This window comes from Mustela nigripes, chromosome 10, assembly GCF_022355385.1.
Source record: "Mustela nigripes isolate SB6536 chromosome 10, MUSNIG.SB6536, whole genome shotgun sequence".
NCBI lineage: Eukaryota > Metazoa > Chordata > Mammalia > Carnivora > Mustelidae > Mustela > Mustela nigripes.
Window position 1 is genome coordinate 41,717,340 of NC_081566.1, and position 20,979 is coordinate 41,738,318.

Consider the following 20,979-nt stretch of genomic DNA (forward strand, 5'->3'; position numbering starts at 1 on the left):
CCCCCCCCCCCCCCCGGTGCCCAGATCCCGCCACACAAACAGCTACAGCGCTTACAGTTAGCTTCCAAGCGCCTGCAAAAATCAAGGCGGGCTCTGGGGGCATTAGCCCTCTAGATGCCTATCTCCCGGACAGACCCATGTCCCTAAGCATCCTCTGGGACCCCCTCCCTCCGAGTGAGGAAACAGTCACATTCTGGAAGTCAGAAGGTTTTTCCTAACGTTTTGATGGGAGACTCCCAAGGAAGATGGACATTCATGGGACATTCTTATTTGTTGGTAGAGAAAAGAATTAAATGAAAGAAGAAGGAAAAGAAAATTTGCTTTCCAAATATAACAGAAGTGCCCTCCAATACACACGCCCACACACACATTCTTTCTTTCTCTCTCCCCCTTCCCTCCTGCCTCCCTCCTGTCTTCTCTCTGTCTCACTCATTGCAAACCACTCTTCTTTGCCCAACATGTGCATCCTGCCCCCCCTCCCAGCAGTCCTCTGCATTGGAAGCCTGGGCAGCCCCGGTTCCTCCTAGCCTAGGGCCCCCGGACCCCAGATTTTACCTTCCATGCTAGAAGTCAGGAACCAACTGGAAGACGCAGACAGCTGATTGGGAAGGAAGGAAACAACACTCCAGATTGGAGAAAATTGCCCAGGGTGACCGATACAGTTCCCATGAGAAGGAAGGAGTCAGGGAGAGAGCCGGAGAATCCAGAATTTCCCTAGCCTTCCAGGACGGCTCTGGTGTCAGCTCTCTCCCGGCTCCAGCATGGACTGAAAACCAGGGAAAAGTCTCCTGATAAAGCGGGGGTCTGAAATCTGAAACTGCAGGTTGGCTGAGTCCTATATAAACACACTCACACCCCCGGTTCCTGGGGTCTGATGGCTCACCCGCCCTCCCGCCCCACCCTGCCGGCAACTTGGTAACCTCAGACAGCCCTCTAGCTGCGGCTCCTCTAGAAACCCCAAGCGGAGCCAAGCAGAGCCTGGCAGACACAGGAAGGGCCCTGTCAGGCGCTGTCCATCTCTCTCCCCGCCCCAAGTGGCCCTCAGGGCCGAGACAGAGGGGCGATGGGCAAGTTCTCAGTTTAGGAGCAGAGATCTCTAGACTCCTCCACATCAAGGAACACTTTCCTAACATCAGATTCCGGATAACCAATCCGGCACATACTGATGGCTCAACTCACCTTCCTCTCTACTCCTCTTCTGACTTTCCGCATCTGGTTCTTACCAAAACCAGCCCTTTACCTTACAATTCACCCACAAGAGGATTAAGCCACGTGAAAGTGAGAAGGGAAAGCATGAGGACAACGGCCCCATTTTGCAGATGAAGGAGCTGAGGCCCGGAAGAAGAAATGGCTTGCCAAAGCTGGGGAGTGATTCCCGCCTGATTTGGCTTCTTGGGCGACTTAAAAGTCAGATGAAAAAAAAAAATTAGACGGAATCCCATTTTAATACAAATAGATATTCACTTGAAGCACTGATTGAGAGAAAAATCATTTACTATCGCTGGGTCTCAATTTCCTGGGTTGTGAAATGAGACAAAATACACCACCCAAGAGAGTAACAATATAAACAAGGTGACAGGTATAAGGGGGTGGACTGGGGGGAGGCCCCAAGAAAGATCCACTGCCCTCCCACTCCGCTCACTGCCGCACACCACCTGTCACCAGCTTCCCTCTCCCTCGGGAAGGTAACCCTAAGTTGCCTGTAGTATTTACTATTCCTTCAGGTGCTGGTTTACTGCTTCTCGTGGTCTTTATGTTCATCTGACTGTTAACATCCAGAGTTGACAGTACCGTGCTCAGAACGCAACGCTTCGCTTCTGTAAAGGGAAATCTTTGAGCTAGAGGCTGATGTCACAGATTTGCACAGACGTCACAGATTTGCACAGAAGACCTCCCCGCAGGTGCTTCTCCCATCTCCACCTCCACACTCCAAGCCTCAGGCCTCTGGAGCCCAACCATATACTGAGCATTTTCCTTGGGAGTAATGAGTCTTTGCCTTAAACTCAGCACATCTAAAATCAAATTAAGATTCCCCATGCCCTACTCAGGGCATAGAATAATCATATTACAGGATTGATGTGGAACAGCCACCAAAATACAGCAAATGAAGATAGCAAGGGGCAGAGTGATTAACTTAATATGCTACCATGCGGGTTAAGAAATAATCTGTAACCATCTGTATCTTTCTACAGGGCTGGGGTCAGCAAACTTTTAATGTAAAGGGTTAGAAAGTAAATATTTTCAGGGCCAGTAAATATTTCATGGGCCATAGAGTTTCCATTGCAAATCCTTAATTCTGCCTTTGTCGTACAAAAGCGGCCGTGGACAATCCGTAGACAAGTCAGCATAAACAAATGAACATGAATCAATTAGTATAAACAAATGAGTATCAATGAATTAGCGTAAACAAATAAGCACAAATGATTGAGTGTGGCCGTAAACAAGACTCCACTTGCGGATACTACAACTTGAACTTCATATGAGTTTAATGAATCAAAAATCTTATTTTTTTTTCCAGTCATTTCAAATATAAACCCCACAATGAGGTGGTGGGAGGGACTTGGTCCGTGGATCTTAGCTTAGACCGGCTTAGAGCATCTCGGGAAGCTGATAACAGTGGTCACCTCTGAGGAGGGAGCTGGGAGCAGATCCACGACGGAGCAGGAGGGAAACCTTTCATCAGAAACTATTCGGTACCATTTGACTATTGCAACCTACACAGGTCAAACACGGTCAATTATTAATGGGCTCACCATCCAAGTTCTCTTACTTCTATCAATGTCAGCATGAACCTTCCCAGCCAAACAGGCTCGTAACCTCCACGTGAAATTTCTCTCTCCCACCCAAGTCCACCACCTGATAGTAATCGGTGCCCAAAATCCACTAAGCCCAGTTTATCCCAGTGCCTCAGCCCACAACCAGCTTTCTATTCCTCTCCCAAGCATGCCTACTATTGCCCTCTAGCACTCCACTGTCCTGTCCTACAGCCTTCTACCCTCAACTGACTTTCAGCTTGGGTCAAGCTTGTTTCCAGAAGAGAGACTGAAGCCCTTGCAGGACTAGGACTATTCATTCCTTGCCTTCCCTCCCCACTCTCACACCAGTGCCTTGCATCTAACAGGAATGCCATAAATAGTTGCTTGACGGTTCACCCCCCATCCTACTAGAGATGGTGTGGAACAAAGGGGAAAGATCCACCCAGAATAGAAGCTGGTTCTCAGACACGTTGCAGGGCAAGAGGGCACCCAGGCGCAAAGCCTTTGATCATAGTGAAGAACAGTTAAGGACCAGGAAAGCTGTTAGAGTCAATCTCGTCCAAATAAAAGGGGCTCTGCTCTGGAGAAGGAAGTCAAGAAGCCCCATGGTGGAGGGGCTTTTCCCCTAATCCCAAACACTCATGCTTTCACCTAATACAGGAGGAAAACCTGGATCCTCAGCTGGGGAATTCGGGTGATCTCAGAATCAGAGGCTCCCATGTTTAGGGGGGACCTCAGTACTAAGCAATCTGCCCTTCCATCCAAAGCAGGAAAAGCTCTCTCCAGCACCTAGGAAAGACGAACCTGCCACTTGAACTTGCACAGGGATGAGACGCTCACTGCTTCTGAGGGCCGCCTTTTCCACTGCTGCAGAATGTGGTCAAGCACACTTTCTGCCTCCGCGCATTGTTTCCAGGTCTGGAACTAAACAGATAAAGACTTTCTGAGGGGGTAACCGAAAACTAATGATAACGGCCAAATATAATAGAGTTTTCAAATACTTCTTCCTTCCAAGATGTCCAAAGGGTTCTTAAAGACACAAAATCACTGACTCTTTGAAATTGAAAAATACCTTTGCTCAAAAAATGTTTATTGAGTGAAACTGAATATAGTTCCTTTTCCTGCATTTCAACATAAAAGCATTGAGGTTATGCAGCAAAAGGACTGGTTTTATTTCCTTCTGGGGGAAACATCACAGTCGCCCATGACAATGAGGGCCCTAATGTCCCATTTTGCGCTCCTGGAAAGGAGCAGTAGAGCGGTCAGCTAGCTTGCCCAAAGTCACACAGCTAGTAGGTTCTAAAGGCAGACTTCAAATCTAGGCTGCCCAGCTTCAAAAGTCACAGTCTTTCCCCTAAGGCCCAAAGTTCCCATGACATTTGGTCATCTTTGCCAACCCCACGCTGCCTCTGAAATGGGCAGAAATAAGTATTTCCATCAAAAGCACAGGGGAGATCGCCTCATACAACAGTCCTGCAGCCCCTTCCAGTTCCATCCTCAAGAGGCATTAAGACCTTCCTGGGATGGCAGGAATGAGGCCAAAGTCAGCCCAAAGTCAGGATGCCCACACCCCCCCAGGTCCCCCAGGAGCAGAGTGCCATCCCCCCGGCTCCCCCACAGTGCACAGCCCTGTGCTTAGCATTAGCCAGGCCTCACCGGGGCCCAGTTCCACACCTCCCAACAGGGCTGTGACATTCGGGAGCCCATGAAGCATGGCATTGTTTGGGCGGCACAAACACAACATTGACCTGGGTCCTGGCACCTTCCCCACGCAGCCTGCTTTTGGCAAATATTTGTCTGGCTCACCCAGTACAATCTAGGACCCCCAACCCAAAAGCCCCAGCTCTGGGAGGATGGGCTGCGGAGTGCTGGGGCCAGGCACCGAGGAACCACAAATACTTGCATCCAGCCACTCCTCCAAGACCTCGGCAGAGAATCACCTGCGTGCTTTGCGTCTCCCACACCCTCTGAGCAGCTCCAAAATGTTCGCAGCCAGGCTGTCAGCCCATTATCGAAGCTCTGCTTCAAACCCCCGAGGGGCTCCTGATTGTCTGGCTGGAGTTCCCAGGGCTCAGTGATGCCCTTCTGCACCCTACCTGGTCCTCTTTCCAACCTACCCTGCAGGGGCCTGGAAACACACCTGGTCGCTCTCCACCTCCCAGCGCCTACCTCCGGAGATGCACACAAGCCTGGGCTCATCTGGCCTCGGTGACTGCCTAGACACAGGAGATGACCCTCCCCGTTTCTCAAGAGGCCAAAACCACAGCCAAGCGTTGAAAGCTCACACAGGATGTGCATGCTGGAGACAGAAACGGGCTCCAAGCCCGCTGCTTCTTTTCTCCGTCCCGGCAGAGAAGACACTCACTCTTCTTGATTAGTCTTTAGTCTGGACTGGCCCAAGGAAACCCCATGATGCACTGCCTCTCCTGCCCCCATTCTCAGGTAGCTGTCCTTGAGGCTGTCACTCTCAGGCTACCCACCCTTTTATCTACCATCTCCCTGGGCGATGTGGTCATTAGCAGAGAGCACTATGTAGGTGTCTAATTAAGCAATCAGCAGCAAATACAGAAACCTGTTGGAGCCACCCCACAGAGCATCCACCCAGGGATCCTCTTACAGTCAACTCCCTCCCCCGAGCTTCCTGGAAAGGTCCCTATTGTTTGCCTGGAACACAGAAAAGTGTCTGATTCTGCCCTCCTACTTATCTGCTGGCACCGACTCAGCATACCCCCGGGGGTGGAGGGGACCGTTCACATAGAGCACGGTGCCAACGGTGCCCCCAGAATCGTGGGACACAGTAGCCCCAGGTAGTTGGGAAAGTGAAGGTCCCCAGATGGGAGGGGACAGGGAGTTCTGAGAGGATGTCTGCCTACCTGGCTCTTTAAGGTGTCGCAGAGCTATGTGCTGCTGTGCTGGCATTTTGGGGTCAGGGCACAGGAAGCAAGGAGCCCTTGAGCAGGTTGGTAGGAAGGTGGCAGGGGTGGAGGTGGGCAGCGTGGGTGGCTCTGCACTCCTCCCCCCAACCCCGTGTCTCTGAGTCCTCTCTCTTTTCTGCACTGTCTGCTCACCTGTTCCTGTTTCACCCTTTAAATGGAATGTTCCACTTGCCCTGGGAGCCCGGGGGGGAGAGAGCTTCTGTGTGCAAGAAGAGCTTTCTTCTTTAGAGACTGGAATCTCCGGGATTCCCTGTGAGACTGCTGCGGATGGCAGGTGCAGGAAACAGGACGAGGACAACAGCAGAGGAAGATCCTGGGAGGGCAAGATAGACTCGAACTCGTGCCCGCTCCCCCAAGCTGGGGTACAGTCAAAGCAGGGGACTGGAGGGGAACAGACACCTGCTGCCTGCCTTGATCCTGGCAGATCCCCCTCTCAGGGGTCAGACGGGCAAGCTGGAGCCAGAAACAGTGGGACCCCCCCCAATCTCTTCTCCTGTGCCCTCCCTGAATCATATCTTGTCTCTCTTCTCCAAGGCCCTTGTCACCCAGCCCAGAGACCTTTATCAGCCCCATCTTGTTTACCCTCACAACGGAGACGAGGAGGCTGAACACGCAGTACTGTTGCCCACAAGCTTTTCAAAGGGACGGTGTGTGTGCCAGTGCCAGGGGGCATGGGGGAGGGGGGACAGCACCTCAGGACAGATCCAGGGCTTCTAGTCCCCTGAGGGCTCTAATTCCCCCCGACCCACACCCCTGTATCAATGCAGGGCTCAGTGGCTCCTGTGCCCAGGGCTTGGCCAGCTTGGCCCAAAACCCAGGTGCATACCCCTATTCCATCAAGATAGGTGGTTTCTCTCTGAACGAAATGGGAAAATAGCTTTTCTTTCCAGTTGCTGGGCCCTGTTCAGCTGTTTTCCAACTCCGATGAGGCAACTTGGGCTTTGATTACAGCAGGAAAGATTCAGGTTAGCCACCAAGAAGCACTTGGAACAAGCAGTAAGAGAAACTTTAGGACTCTGCCTTGTGCTTTAGAAATGCAGCCCTCTGCAGAGTAAGGCTTCATGCCCGTCTCCATCATACTGTGTTCCTGCTCAGAAACTCCCACTCCCAGGGGCTGTCCCCTCCCCTCCTGGCCGCAGGAAGGCCTAACTCCTTGGCACCCAACGGCCCCTAGAGCGAATGCCCTTTCATCTTTTACACGGCACATTCCACTGCCCTGTAGGTCAATTTTCTTTTCTTTTCTTTTCTTTTTTTTTTTAAGATTTTATTTACTTATTTGACACAGACAGAGATCACAAGTAGGCAGAGAGGCAGGCAGAGAGAGAGGGAGAAGCAGGCTCCCTGCTGAGCAGAGAGCCCGATGCGGGGCTCGATCCCAGGACCGTGAGATCATGACCTGAGCCGAAGGCAGAGGCTTAACCCACTGAGCCACCCAGGCGCCCCTGTAGGTCAATTTTCTAATCAGGCCACAGCTTCTCGATATTTCCCCAAAGGCTTTAGGCACCTCCGTGTGTAGCGGGCCACCGCCTCTCTCTCATCAGGAGGTCCTACCCCTCTCCAGCCATCATAGTGAGCCAACCTTTAAGGTTATGCTCAGCCAAACTGATCATCTGACAAGCCAAGGAACTCCCCTACAAAACCCAGTCCCCCATTTCAGCCTAGACGCCCGTGGAATGTAAACCTCCCGGGAAAGGCAGGTGGACACAGTCGTAAGGCTGAACTCAAAGGCCACCTCTTCCAGAAAGCTCCATTAAACACCCCAGGAATAGGAAGAGAATAGACACCCATCTATCACCATGGACACTATTGGACCTGCTCTCTATGTGGGGCCTCCTTCGTCCCTCATGGCAAACTGAAGCTGGAAGAGTACTGGGGCCCAGGCTGCGGAGTCCCGCCATGCACACAGGGGCTCCTGCTCGGTTCATATGTTCTCACTGATCAATAAATAAAATGATCTGAAGGCTCACTCCCAGCGGGAAGAAGGCAGGATCCCTTGGGAGCAGCTATGGCTCTGAAACACATTTTCCTAATTTTTGAGACTATTAAAAGCACCGCCAGCGCTAATGTGCGGAGGAGAGGCCCTGGCCGGACGAGAGCCTGGCTTTCCTGCCGCAGGATGTGAGAGTGGGTGTTAGAGCCTCCCTGGCCCACAAGACACCCCGGTAAGGCTTGGGGAGACAACTGCCCGAAGGACAGCTGTGGGTTGCTCAGAATAGGGACCCAGGAGAAATGATCTCGATGGGCCGGCCCAGGGGTACCCGACCTCCCCAGAGGTCCCTTGTCCCCAGTGCCAGTACCGAACATGTGCAAGCAAGCCTCCCTCAGTATACCTCCGAGCGGCCAGGGCCTTTCCCCTGACCTTTCCCCTCCTCCTGCTTCCCAGGGGCAACACTAGCGGACCCATTCTGCAGAGACGGGGGTCCCTTCCAAAAGGTCACAAATTTCCCCCTGGTTTCCACCTTTTCCAGCCTCCTGTGTTTGGGTTAACCTGTATCTGGTTGGCTGGAATTTAAATCCATCTCCCCTGGGGAAGTCAATACAGATGTCAGATTTGCTCCAATAAAAAGACCAGGGGGCAGGACAGGCGTAAACCAGAGTGCATTCCTCACCCCTCTGGCTGCTGCATCTGGATAGGACAGGACCGGGGGCGGGGGGGCGAGAGGGGGGTAGGAATGACTCTACCAACCACCCCCCACCCCTGGAACCGGAGCTGAAGAAGGAGGAACCAAATAATGGAGCCAGTAGGTGAAGAGCCTCTCTGCGCTCACCTCCTTAAGCATCTCCGAGGTTGGCAGGGCCGGTGTGATCTGCAGCTGGAATGACCAGAACTGTGGAGGCCAGAGGACCTGTGCTCTAGTCCGCTCTTGGCCGAATCCCTGCTTATCCGTGTCTCTCTTCCTTTACTCATGGGATGGAACGGAACCTCAGTTTACCTAATCCAGCCCTTGTGAGGGTAAAATCACTCAGTACATATAAAAAATATCTCAAAAGTCACACGTAAAGGCGAAACACAGCGGATGTCGATAGAACACCAAATGGCTTCTTAAGAGCTTCCCAGGTGTTTCAGGAGCTCAGCCATGAGCCCCACACTCCGGGCTCCATGCAGAGGCTCCAGCTCAGAATGCTTTTCCCCGGTTTGAGTGGGAGCAAAATCCCCACAGCCAGGGCCCCAGGAGCGAACACCTGACCCCAGCAGCAGCCGTCTCCCGGGGTCTGAGCACACCGTCTTCAGAATCCCCATCTGGGAACCACGAGGAGCTGCCCCACCGTCCCAGTGAGAGCCGCATCTGTTTCTGGAAAGAGGCCACCCCAAGTCAGTCAGGAGTGTCCTCCTCATTACCTCCTTGCTTTTGGAGTACATTCCAAAAGATCGTGACTTTCGCCCTGGAATCTTTTTTCTTTTTCTTTTTTTTTTTTTTTTTTGAGAGTGAGAGAGAGCGAGCAAGTATACACATAAGGTGGGAGAGAGACAGAGGGAGCGAGAGACTCTCAAGCAGACTCCGCACTTAGTACAGAGCCCAGACACTGCCAGGGCTCCATCTCACAACCCCTGGGATCACGGCCTGAGCTGAAAACCAAGAGTCAGACGCTCAACCAACTGAGCCCCCCAGGTGCCCCCCTCATCGTAACTTTTGAATTACAACTTAGTAATCAAGACTGGCATTTTAAAATTTTAGTGGAACAGAATAGAAAATACCAGAACACACGGCACTCTGTAAAAATATCAAAAGCCACACACACACACACACACACACACACACACACACAGTGTTAGACTCTTGATTCAGGCACTACATCTTTCCACGCTTCAGATTCTTCATCTTTAAAATGGGTACAGTAGCAGTGCCCACCTCATAAGGCTACTGTGTGCATTATGTTAGTTAACATACGTAAAACACTTGGAAAAGCACTTGGCACAAGTGCTGTATAGAAAAGTGTAATTTCATATACTTATACACACGTATAAAGGGGATTGTGCGTGTATGCACGTATGTGTTTCCTTGTTTACACAGTAAACATCTTTCTGTAGTGTGGAGAAAAAAAAAAAAAAACCCAAAAGCCACTGCTCTGGGAGGAGCTAAGAAGTGTCCTAGGACAATACTCGCTTAGAGGCAAATTCCTGAGTCTCAAGAGCCTTCACAGGTGTTTGCACACCTTGATTTAGGGAGAGAGGCAAAGGCGGCATGAGGGTACTAAGAGCATGGGGCTAAGTGCTTCCCACCATTTCATCCACAAACAGCCCTATGTAGAGTAGAATGATTCCCGTTTACAAGACGGGGAACAGAAGCACAGAGAGGTTAGGTTGCCACACAGCTAGGAAGCCTAGAGCCAGGATTTGAACTGCCCCTCCCAAATCTGGATTTCTAACCATTATACTACCCTGTCTGCCTCACTTTGAGGCCACCTTCTTGCCAAGGAGAGAAAAGCCAGGCCTAGGAAGGTTCTGAGATGATGCTGCTGCTACGAGAGGGGTGGCTTTCGCCTCAAAAGCAAGCTGTTTAATTTTCCAGGGGCTTGAATCGAGGCTATAGCACTTCCCACTCCTACCATAGAGTCCAGAGAGTTCTACCATGAGAGTTGAAAGTATTATGGGGTCCACAAGGCTCATAACCATATGATGGGCTACATACTTGAGTAATCTCAACAGTGGTGAACTTGCGGAAGAGCCTACTTGCTCTTCCGCACCTTTTATACTAGAAGCCCCAGGGTCTTTCTGATCACATCTCATTTTACGTTCTCCACACCGCCCTGGGACATCAGGAGGGGCACCACTGTCCTGTTCCAGCCCCCAGAAGCCCAGCCTTGCTAGTGCTCATCATGTGAGTGCATACCCCATGAAGACTGGGAAGGTTTCCGGAGCTGGGGAGCTGGGAAGTTAGGTCCCCTCTGTCTCAAAGGGCCTAGTGGCCCTGGTTGTCCCAGTGGGCTGCTGTTTTGCTGGGATGGATGCAAATGCGCTCCCCTCCCCTGCCTCCCCTGCACTAGGCACTCCGTTTACCTCCGGAACCACCTCTGGGTTTCATCAAACCCAGCTGCTCCTTCCGATGGGGAGAAGGAAGAGAAAGAAGACAACACGGGCTGTGATTGGGGACTCAGCCCCTTTCCTGTGGGGCTGCCCCCTGGCCTTCACCTGGCTCTGGACAACCCAGAGCTTAAGCATGAGAAAGAGCAGGTTCCTCTACCCCATCAGCTCTCCAAATCATTCCCTTTGAAATCCCAGCGTCCCTGTGTACTGTCTTCAAGGAGAGCTGGCGAACACCCCCTCATCCCAGGCGACATCCGGGACTTCAGTTTGGATCTTTTTGCTGTGTGGAGAACTTCAAACCCTGATGATGAAACACAACGAGCAAACATGGAGACACTGAGGCCTGGAGAGGCTGGGGAGCTTGCTCCTGGCCACAGACTTTGTGAATTCAAGTGAAGGCAGGTCCCAGGGAGGCGGGGCTCCTTCCAGAGCCAAGGAAACTTCCACTCCCCCATATATCCTCCCTCCCCGACCCTGAGAGCAGCAGCCCCTCCCTCCCCGGGGCCTTCCCTCAACTCCCCCACAGGTATTTCCGAGCCCAGCCTCCACACGACTGGGCTGAGTGGCTGAGACGCCTATCTCCCCCAGAGAGTTCTTTGGGGGCCGTGACCATGTCTTATTAATCTTTGCATTCCTGGTATCTGGCATACGGTGATTCCTCAATAAATGTTTGGGGAAGACTGGGCGGGAGCAAGGGTGGGCAAGTGGGATAGATAGAGAGGGAGAGGCAGAGGAGAAGAAATGGAAGGGGAGGGAGGGAGGCTGGGGAGCAGAGGAAGGAGCAGGAAGGCGGGCAGGGGTGCGGGAGGAGGGTGAGCAAGTACCAGGAGATCATGGGCACATCAAGCTGGTTTAACTGGACCACGGCACATGGGCCTCTGCTGGTCTAACTGGGGTGCTGGAAACGCACTGCCCCTGATCCTGCCCAGGACCCAGGTAAGGAGCACCTGTAAAGGGTAGCCTTTCTTTTTTCTCCCCCAAATTTTTTTTTAAGATTTTTATATATTTGATAGAGAGAGATCATAAGTAGGCAGAGAGAGAGAGAGAGAGGAGGAAGCCGGCTCCCTGCTGAGCCGAGAGCCCAATGCAGGGTTTGATTCCAGGGCCCTGAGATCATGACCTGAGCCAAAGGCAGAGGCTTTAACCCACTGAGTCACCCAAGGGCCCCAAAGGCAAGCCTTTCAGCTGCCAAAGAGGCCAGATGGTTTCCCCCGACTCCAGACACGACTGTCCATCACTACTTCTTTTCCTCTTTGCCCACCTCTAAAAAGTGAGAACCACCTGCCGGTTTCCTTCCTCTCTTCTGCCCCCTCCTGCCTTGCTGTTCACACCTGTTAAATGGAGGCTCCTTCCTGTCCTGATGATGAGATGGATTTAGGAGAATGGGGGACATGACCTGGGGAGAACTCCCTACTGGACCCCCAACACTAGAGGTGTTTTGGGGATCCCCAAACACATAGGAGCTCGTGTCAGTGGGAGGCTGAGGAAGGAGCCATGTTTCTCCACTGGGATTCAGCACAAACACAAGCTCTGTCTCCCAAAGGGGCTGGGAAGCGGGAGGGAGGAGTGGCTTCTAGGAGAAGGGGCTTCTGAGCAGCAGCCTTGGTCCGTACATGATGCAGAGAAACCACTGGAAACCATAACTTAACAGGTCGGCTTCTCTTTGGAATTTCACTGGAGTGAGGAGATAGGGGGACTTTCTGTGCAGACTGAACCCCTGTGAGGCCCCCACTGCATCTCCTTTTCTAGAAAGTGCCGGGTTCCCTACCTCTTCCCATGTGGTCCATTGCTCATACATCCGTCATACTCCGGACGCGTGCTTGTGGAGACCTACTACATGCAAAGCATGCTGGCCCTGGCAGTAAACCCTTGGAACTAGATCTCTGGAAGAGGTGAAGGGAGCATCAGGAGAGAGACGGTGGTTCTTGGCCTTCTCCAAAACATCCAGAATAATGCCATATAGTCCGCAAATGCTGCCCCATCTCTTTTGAAAAACAAGTCCATGAGCCAATCCTGCCCCATGCCGGGCAGCCAGGCACCTGGAAATGTAGCAGGAAGCTATTCCAAGGGATCTTGTGGCTTCTCCTTTGTGCCAAAGATATGGGTGGGGGCGGAGGGGGGGTCCAAGTTCAATCACACTGGGCTCTCTGAGTGGAAAAGGCTGCTGTTGAAAGCTAGACTCGGGGACAGTGTGAGCCAGAGGTCACCCTTGGGAGTGTCCTCAAGGACAGCAGGAGTCGAGCAACACCAACAAGACAGTCTGTCACATAAAACGTCACTTAGTGGAGCCAAGGGCCCTGAGCTCCCTTTGTGACCCCACAGCAAATCCACTGTGCACCCTCAGGCAGGCCACAAGCCTCTCTGAGCCTCAGGTAACATCTGCACAGGGCTGTAAGGACGGAGGCAGGAGAAGAGAGGAAAGCAATTGTGCCCCCTCCCTGCCTGTACCCTTGAACGGTGAAATCCATGCTCCCTGGTCAAACCGTCAAGGCCCTTCGCAGGCCAGCCTCCCTTCCGGCCTCGCCCTGAGACTCCGGGGTGCTCTCTGTGCTCCCATCCCTCTCCATGCTGCTGTTTCCCTTTTCAGTGCTGCCCCGTGCATCTCAGGGTCTGGGCGGGCTGTTCCTTCTGCCGGAGCTGCATCCCTTTCACCCCCTCATGCTGACCTCAAGCTTTGGCCCAAAACTGCCCCCTTCCTCCCAGAAGCTTCCTTCATCTGATGCAAAGCTCGCTGTGCATCAGAGCTGCTTTTTCTTAATCCTTTGTGCACAAGCCTACCTCCCCTGCCAGACTGAATTCTAAAGGAGCTGTCAGGGGAGTCCGGATGGCTCAGTCAGCTGAGCATCCAACCCTTGGTTTGGCTCAGGTCCTGATCTCTGGGTCGCTGGAGCGAACCGCATGTTGGGCTCCTCACCTGGCATGGGGACTTAGGACTCTCTCCCTTTGCATCTGCAATCTCCCCACTCATGCTTTCTCTCTCTCTCAAAAAAAAAGGACCACATCAAAACCATCATTCACTCAACAAGCATCCAGTAAAATGCTCTGTGCTGGGCACTGTTAGGAGGCAGGATACAGAGGAGAGAAAGCCTGGCCACAGCCTGGTGCCCTCCGAGCTCAGGACAGTGCAGGCGCTCAGGACCCAGCCTGTTGCTGAGCCAGGGAAAGCAGGTGCCAGGAGCTGCCCCTGGGGCCCTTCGGGGCACGCTCCACCTCCCCTCCCATAGTGGAGGACGAAGGAATATTGGGAGGGAGAGAGCAAAAGCAGAAACCACGACCGCATCCCGAACACATCATAGAAGCTATCGCCAGTGCTTCCGAACACATAGAAGCTATCGCCAGTGCTTCCGACACAGGGTTTTCCTTAACCCTCAAATTAACTCTCTGACAAAAGCCTTGGGAGACGAGAAAAGTGATGCCCAGAAAGGCTGAGAAACTTGCTCAAGGTCCCAGAGCAGGTGGCAGAGTTCAGACGGGACCTTGGGTCCGTGGGACCCCCCCGCCCCCCCATCCCACGCTGCCCAATTGAAATGCACTAACCCATGAGCACCTGTGTGTGACTAGACTTCTTTTTTAAAAGGAGGAAATGATGATTTATCAGCATCAAGGCCCTAAACTGTGTGACTTTAGTCCTCACGGCCTAGGCAGCCTTTTGAAAGTTCTCTATTTCCTTCCCTCTCTGTTGCAAGAGCAGGTCCCCAGAACGCTAGTGAGCCAGGCCAGTTTCCCGCCGTGCCTGGGGAAGCCAGGGGCCTTATACAGCAGAGCACCAGAGTGCTGCCTGCCAGCTCCTGCCGCCATCAAAGTGTCATTAGTGGCTGCCTGGAAGGTGGTCCCAGGCCCCTGTAGCCACAAGCACGGCCCCTATCATCCAGAGCCATCAGCCACTGGACTCCGCCCTTCAAGGGGAGACGGCAGTGACCGGGCCTCCTGGGGTCTGCTCACCACCAACCACCACCACACTTCTCCCACGCTCCTCCACATTCCCCCACCATGCATTTTTCTCTCAAAGCCCAGTGTGGCCTCTGCCCATGCAAACTCCTCTGCCTGGGCTCCAAGGGCTCTTTTCCCACATCCTCTACTCCTTTCATTCCTTTCTTCTGTGACCTCCCCCCGCCCCACCAAGAACAAACCAAGCTAGCTGGCCCTGGGGAGTCTGCAAATGCCCAGCCTGTGCCATGGAATGTCGCCTTACCGATGCAAGTTCTACCCCTCCTTCCCATCCTATATCTGAACCCTCTCTTCCAGGAAGCCCTCCCTGATAGATCATGCCCCATCTGGATCTTGCCTTTGCTTTGCATTTTCCCAGAATGTAATACCTCCCCTGCATTTACGCTGGTTGGATCCATTTGCCACATTCAGTCATTTGACAAATATTTACTACGGGGCTACAACAATGGGCCAGGCATTCATGTGTGTCTGTCTACTTTGTGCCAAGCACTGCCTACAAGGGGTTTGCGCTCAAGCCCTTTCCTGAGGGGGGCCCACCTCTGCCCGTAGTTTGGGAGCTGTCTCAGGGACTGTCTCCTTTTTGTTCCATCCCCGCCCCTAACATTTACAAAGGATTTTCACTTGGGGAGCCTGGCTGACTCAGCCAGAAGAGCATGTGACCCTTGGTCTCAGGGTTGTGAGTTCAAGTCCCACATGGGGTGTAGAGATTACTTAAATAAAATAAAAAACTCAAAAAAAAAAAAAAGACTAAAGCTTGTGCTTCTATTTTCTCATTTCTGCGTGGTACCCCAACAAATAGCATGGACAGGGTTATTATTCCATTTGAAAGATGGTGATGCAGAGGCCCAGAAAGATAAGGCAACCTGTCTAAGGGCCTCCTGCTGGCTACCAGTCGGGTCATCAATAGAATTCAGGTCCCCGACTCCCAAGGAGAGTGGCCGCTGTCCCCACCACACAGACGAGGATCCTTAAGAAGCCCAATAGGACCTACATGACCACCGTTTCTCAACCTCTGTCACTGCCCCAGAAGGCTGGAGAAAAAACAGAGGGCGTTAGGAAGTGTTGGTAGAACTAGAAACTTGGAGCAAGTTTATCCTTGTATTCCTGGCACATCTCAGGTACTCGATCTGTCTGTCAAATGAACGAACGACTCCCTGCAGAGGTGAGGAGCAGAGGGGATGAGCTAGTTAGCAACAGCGGTCCTGTGAGCGGGTCCTTTGTGTCAGGCACAATCCTAAATGCAACTCGCTTCGTCTTCACAGCCACCTTTGGAGATGGCTGTCATCCTCTCCCTCTCACGGAGGAACCAACATGAGGTTAAATACCCGGCAGCGGCAGCACTGGGAAGGAGCCTGGGCCCTGGACTGCGGGGCCATGCTCTCCACCGTGGCGGCCACGGGCTCCCGCCATCCCCGGCAACCACTCCCTTCTCATTACCCACATACCGAGTGAGTGTTCCTGCGGGTGCTGAGTGATGACGGCAGTCCCACTTCTGCCCTGGGCCCCGGGGTTCTGCATGAGTCCACATGAGTCATCCCCGCTGTCAAGAGAGGAGCGGGACCTCACGCGTCCTGTCCCATGTCCTGCACACCAGAGTTCTGCCACTACCCGCCGGCCTATCCCCCAAAGAGCAGCTCCCCTCTCTGACCTGATGGCCAGATGGGCCTGGTAGGCCCCAGGGCCATGGACTGTGAAGGGCCGAGGACGGAAGGAAACTCTCAACCAAAGCACAACAGGGCAGGGTTAAGGAGGGTAGACCGCTGTTTGTCACTAGCACAAAAACATGCTGAAAAGATGTATAAATAGAATAAAGAGAGGGGCCTCCCTGAATAACCCCTTTATGAGAAGGGATGGGAAGGACGGGGCTGGGCGGCTCCAGCTTGGGCGAATTTTCGTGCCCCGTCAGCAGGGGGTCTGACACTTAGACAGAAAAACGTCACCACTGCCTGGACAGGGGCCAAGGGCCAAAGAAAGAGAATGATCACCTCTGAGGCCAGGTGTCTCCGACAAAAGTCTGAACTGGGAGGGGCAAGACAACCGAAGAAGCAGTTTGGAGCGGGGGAGACTCTCCCCAAAGTCACAGAAGCCGGAAGCTTTGTCTGGAAGGTGCTGACCTGGAGGCTGGCTCTGGCCTTGGTGCTTCTGTGTGACCTTGGCCCAACAGCTTACTAAACTTCCCATACTCGACTTCAGCTTCTTCATTTATTAAAAAAGGGCACTGTGTCACCTGCACATGTCCTTGTCCTCTGGCACAGGGCATGTGGGAAGGTAAAGGAGACCAGAGACTAGATGTTGCTTAGACTTACCTAGAAGACAGGAGATTTGGAAAGGCAGGGTCTGACCCGCAGGGCTGGCTGGGTTTCAGCAGAAACCCCCAACTGCCAGCGGGGTAGGGGGGACAACTATTTGGATTGTCTCGGGGCTGCTGAGAGATAAGGAAGTCATGCCTTGTGCATGTTGGGGAGGTCCTATCTCTGCTCAACGGTCAGCCCCACCTCCAGGGTCAGCGCACAGAAGCCGAACGGTGGGAAGAGATGTTCCCCGTGATTTAACTCACACAGAGAAGTAGGAACGGGTTTAGAGGGCTGGCGGAGAGAGGATCCCCTAGCAGAGGGTGGGTGACTGTTCCAGTTTGCCCAGCACTGAGGGGAGGGTCTCAAATACAGGACTTTCAGAACTAAAATGGAGACACATCAATCGCCTTATGAAAGCGATCACACAGGAACTAAGCCATGGGCCCCGCGTGAAATTCTCATGCTCAGAAATATTGAGAGCTCAGGTCTCAGGGTTGGCTGGGGGGCTGAGGGCCCCGATGCCCCCCCACCCCGATGAGCCCTTGGCATGTGTGCTACTATAGGCATACTCGCTGGGCCTTGCTTCCTCCAGAAGATCTGGACACGTTTGCCTTCCTAGCTAGAAGACAAAATACTGCTAGAGATGGACTAAAACTGCTTGGGACCTGGAATGCTGAGAAAGGACCTTCTTGGTGATTTCTTGGAGGAGCCTGTGAGCAAACCCAGGCGGAGGCCATAGGGCAAAATTCTGCTTCCTGGCTGTCCCCAAAGGTCACTTAGTCCTACAAAAATCTCAGCGGCTGAGGGGAACAAGGGGTCAAATGATAGGCATGGGGAGAGGGCCATTTCCAGTGCCAAACACAGCTGAGCTGCGATTAACTTATAGACAGGACTGAGCAGAAAAAGGGGCAGTGCCCCCCTTCCTCGCCCAGCCCAGCCCCCTCCCTCACCAGCCCAGTGCACGGAGCTGAACTTCCCCTGGCTTGAATCCACTTAATTTTCTCCTAAGCTGCCTTGTGAGGCAGACTGCTGAACACGCGACGTGTCCAGTCCTGCTGTAGCCGACTTTCTCCGCGGCTGAGGGCAGGCTCCAATTCCATGCCCCTTCTGCCAGCTGAAACAGAGCCCAGGCTCACACTGGGGCCCTGAGTTCATGGAGACCAGGGGCAGGCGTGGACACTCAGCTCCTCTGTCCATTCAAGGCAGTCTGACCCATTCAGGGGCCAGGGAGAAGAAACAGGACTCGAGAAGTCAGGATGGACAAAGTGTCTCCCTCCCGCCTCTGCCAACTCAGCACCCGGGGAGGAGGCCGAGGTGGCTGAGACCCAGACTCAGAACACAACGAGGGACCGACAGGAGGGCACAGGGAGCGGAGATCACAGACAGGCCTCGGCTCACGCTCTGAGGCCTGCGTGTGTGGCTGCCCTGCTCCGTGTCCCCACGCACCCCACCCCAGCGAGCGCACACAGAGAGAGACGTGCAGATGAAAGGAAAGTATGAGAAGCCAAAATCCTGGTTAATTCACAAAGCAGTGCTCTGTGGGATAGACAATCAAGCTTTGCTTCAACGTACAACACATCTCTCACAAGCAGCTTCTGCTGTCCGAGCCCTAAGTCCAACCCCTAAGGACTGAGCTAGAGAATTTAAAGGGTCTAAGAAGAAATGTAATCAAACCACTTTTCCTTTCCCTTGACTGGGTCATTCGTTCATTCGTCCATTCATTCATTCATTCACAATTCACGAGTGGCCTCTGTATGCTGGCCCAGAGCTTGGCCCTGCAACTCGTTCGGTGACCTCATTCCTGACCTCACTCGGTGTCCCCTGCCCCCATCGGCCCCATTCTGACTGTATGATCTAAATGAGTCATGACCTTGCACCCTTGAACTCCACTCACTGCCCAAACCCCGTGACCCTGTGCTTAGGCCGGAGCCATTCAAGCTCCATAAATCCACCTCTGTCGAGTGAAATTATGGGGAAAGCAGCCCCTTGGGCTTCTGCCCCCTCCCCCCACCCCGTTTCTCCCCTCCTCTTCTCCTCTGCCTGGGATGGAAACTCTGCCACTCTGGGCTCACATGCTTGAGTCACAGGCTGAGCGCCCAGCAAAAGAAGTAGTTCAAGGATATAACAGGCAGGAGGCCAGTGACACAAAAATACAGTATTTCATCTTGTTCATTAGGATCCCCGTCTTCTGTTTTTTTGATGCCTGAGAAATTAGTGCCAATGCTTACCGTTTTGCCCAGCCCTCCTCCCGCGCCTTCCCACCTGGGATTGAGGCCTTGCTCCCCAGTTAGCCTCCCCAGTATTCCTTTCTGCATTTCTCCAAGGCCCACAAATGGTGCCTTGCTGTCTATGTTGCCCAGCGCGTGGAGCGTTACAGGAACAAGCCAGGGATAAGGAGCTAATGGAGAGCAAATGAGCTGCTTGGTGCCTCCCAGTCTCCCTCCCCATTTCCTTCCCTGACTCCCTTCCTGCCTCCTCCCCTCTGGGAGCCCCACCTCTGGAGCCCTTCCCGGCCTGGAGTCTCTGGCCCACGGAGGTCAATTTAGCGCCAGGAGCCCCCGTGGTTGACTGGCACCTGGTAAGTGGGCTTCCTCCTCTGCCCAGGCGGGTTGTTGGCTCTAATAGTCCAACTGCAGATTTCCATCTCTGAGCTGCATGGGCAGATGGGCGAGCAGCTGTGCCAGGCCCCAGGGGACCTCCAGCTCCCGGAGAGCAGGCCCGTCCACCTGGCTCTCTAGACCTGAGGCCTCAGGGGCCCTCCTCAAGGGCAAGACACAGCCCAGGCCTCCAAAAGGGAAAAATACAAAAGCAAGTGTAAGCCAAGCCCCGTGTCCTCCCCCTCCCTCGTGCCGGCTCCCATTGCTGGGGAAAGGACAGAGCAGGTATCAGACAGCAGGGTGGCCGGCTGGCTCTCCTTGCCCAATTTAGGCACCGTCTTCTGACTCTGTTTCTGACTGCAAGTTCCCTGACTTCTCCGGATCCAACCTCATCATTGTTAAAATTCAGGCTGGAGCCCTGGCTACCTGGAGATGACGGGCGGGGGTGCACAAGAAAGCCTCCTCAATAGATCCTGAAGCAAACTGTGCACGCTCCCACATCTGTGATATGCAGTCGAGTTTCCTCGGCCGCTGCTCTGTCCTGGGGAGCATCTGCAGAGCCTCACAGTTCCAGACAGGACTGCTGTGAACAGGTGCTTCCAGATAAAAACAGCTAACAATTCCTGAGTACCTACTGTGTGTCAGCCCTGTGCAAAGCTCTTTGTTTGCACGAGTTTACTTAATACACCTAAGAACCCTGTAAAGTAGGTGGAGACATGGAGAGAGAAAAGTTAGCTAATGTGCCCAAGGCCAAGCAGCTACAGATCCACACTCCAGGAAGCTGACCCCAAAGTTTCCTTCTTACCCTCTCGTGTGTGTGTGTGTGTGTGTGTGTGTGTGTGTGTGTATGCTTTACAAACTATAAACTAGGGGCCCCTGGATGGCCCAGTTGGTTAATTGTCTGCCTTCGGCTCAGCTCATGATCCCAGGGTCCTAGGATCAAAACCTATGAGTCTGCTTCTCCCTCTGCACCTCCCCAGCCCCCACTCATATGCATGTGTTCTTTCTCTCTCTCTCTCTTTCAAATAAATAAGATCTTTAAAAACACACACACACACACACATACTATAAAACAGTACACACTACAAAGAGTTATTATTAAATCCCTAGTAGTAGTATGAGCCAGAGGTGGGTAGAGGGGATAATCAGGGAAGATTTGTGCCTGACCATTAATCTGATTAAATATGGCGGACATGTCATGCAGAGCTAATTGGAGCTGTCTTGTTCTCTCTCCGTCAGCACAAAGACCTGAAATTCAACTGAAATTTGACTGAATAGAGCAAAGGACTCTTTCCAGGATTTCCAACCTGGTATTTATGGGATGCTGGTCTTGGTGATCCTCAAAGAGGCCAGAATGGGGGAAAGCGAGCCACTATGTTGCCATGCGGTCTCAGCTTCTGCAGCAACACCTCTCAGAGAAGG

General features: G+C 53.0%; 1 protein-coding gene across 13 annotated transcripts in view; it reads right to left on the bottom strand.

Annotated features, from left to right (window-relative positions):
* Window positions 1–20,979, bottom strand: part of PLEKHA6 (pleckstrin homology domain containing A6) — a 141,990-nt gene that overhangs the window by 74,496 nt on the left and 46,515 nt on the right. Inside the window, exons 1-2 of one of the 13 annotated variants that reach the window (XM_059413187.1) lie at window positions 5,630–5,790; window positions 3,561–3,680 (exon numbers count right to left, since the gene is read on the bottom strand). The exons of 11 other annotated variants lie outside the window; for them this stretch is intronic. The gene's annotated coding sequence lies outside the window, so the exon portion shown is untranslated. Of the gene's footprint in view, window positions 1–555; window positions 575–3,560; window positions 3,681–5,629; window positions 5,791–20,979 lie in introns of those variants that run through there. One more of the 13 variants, XM_059413189.1, reaches the window with a different exon arrangement.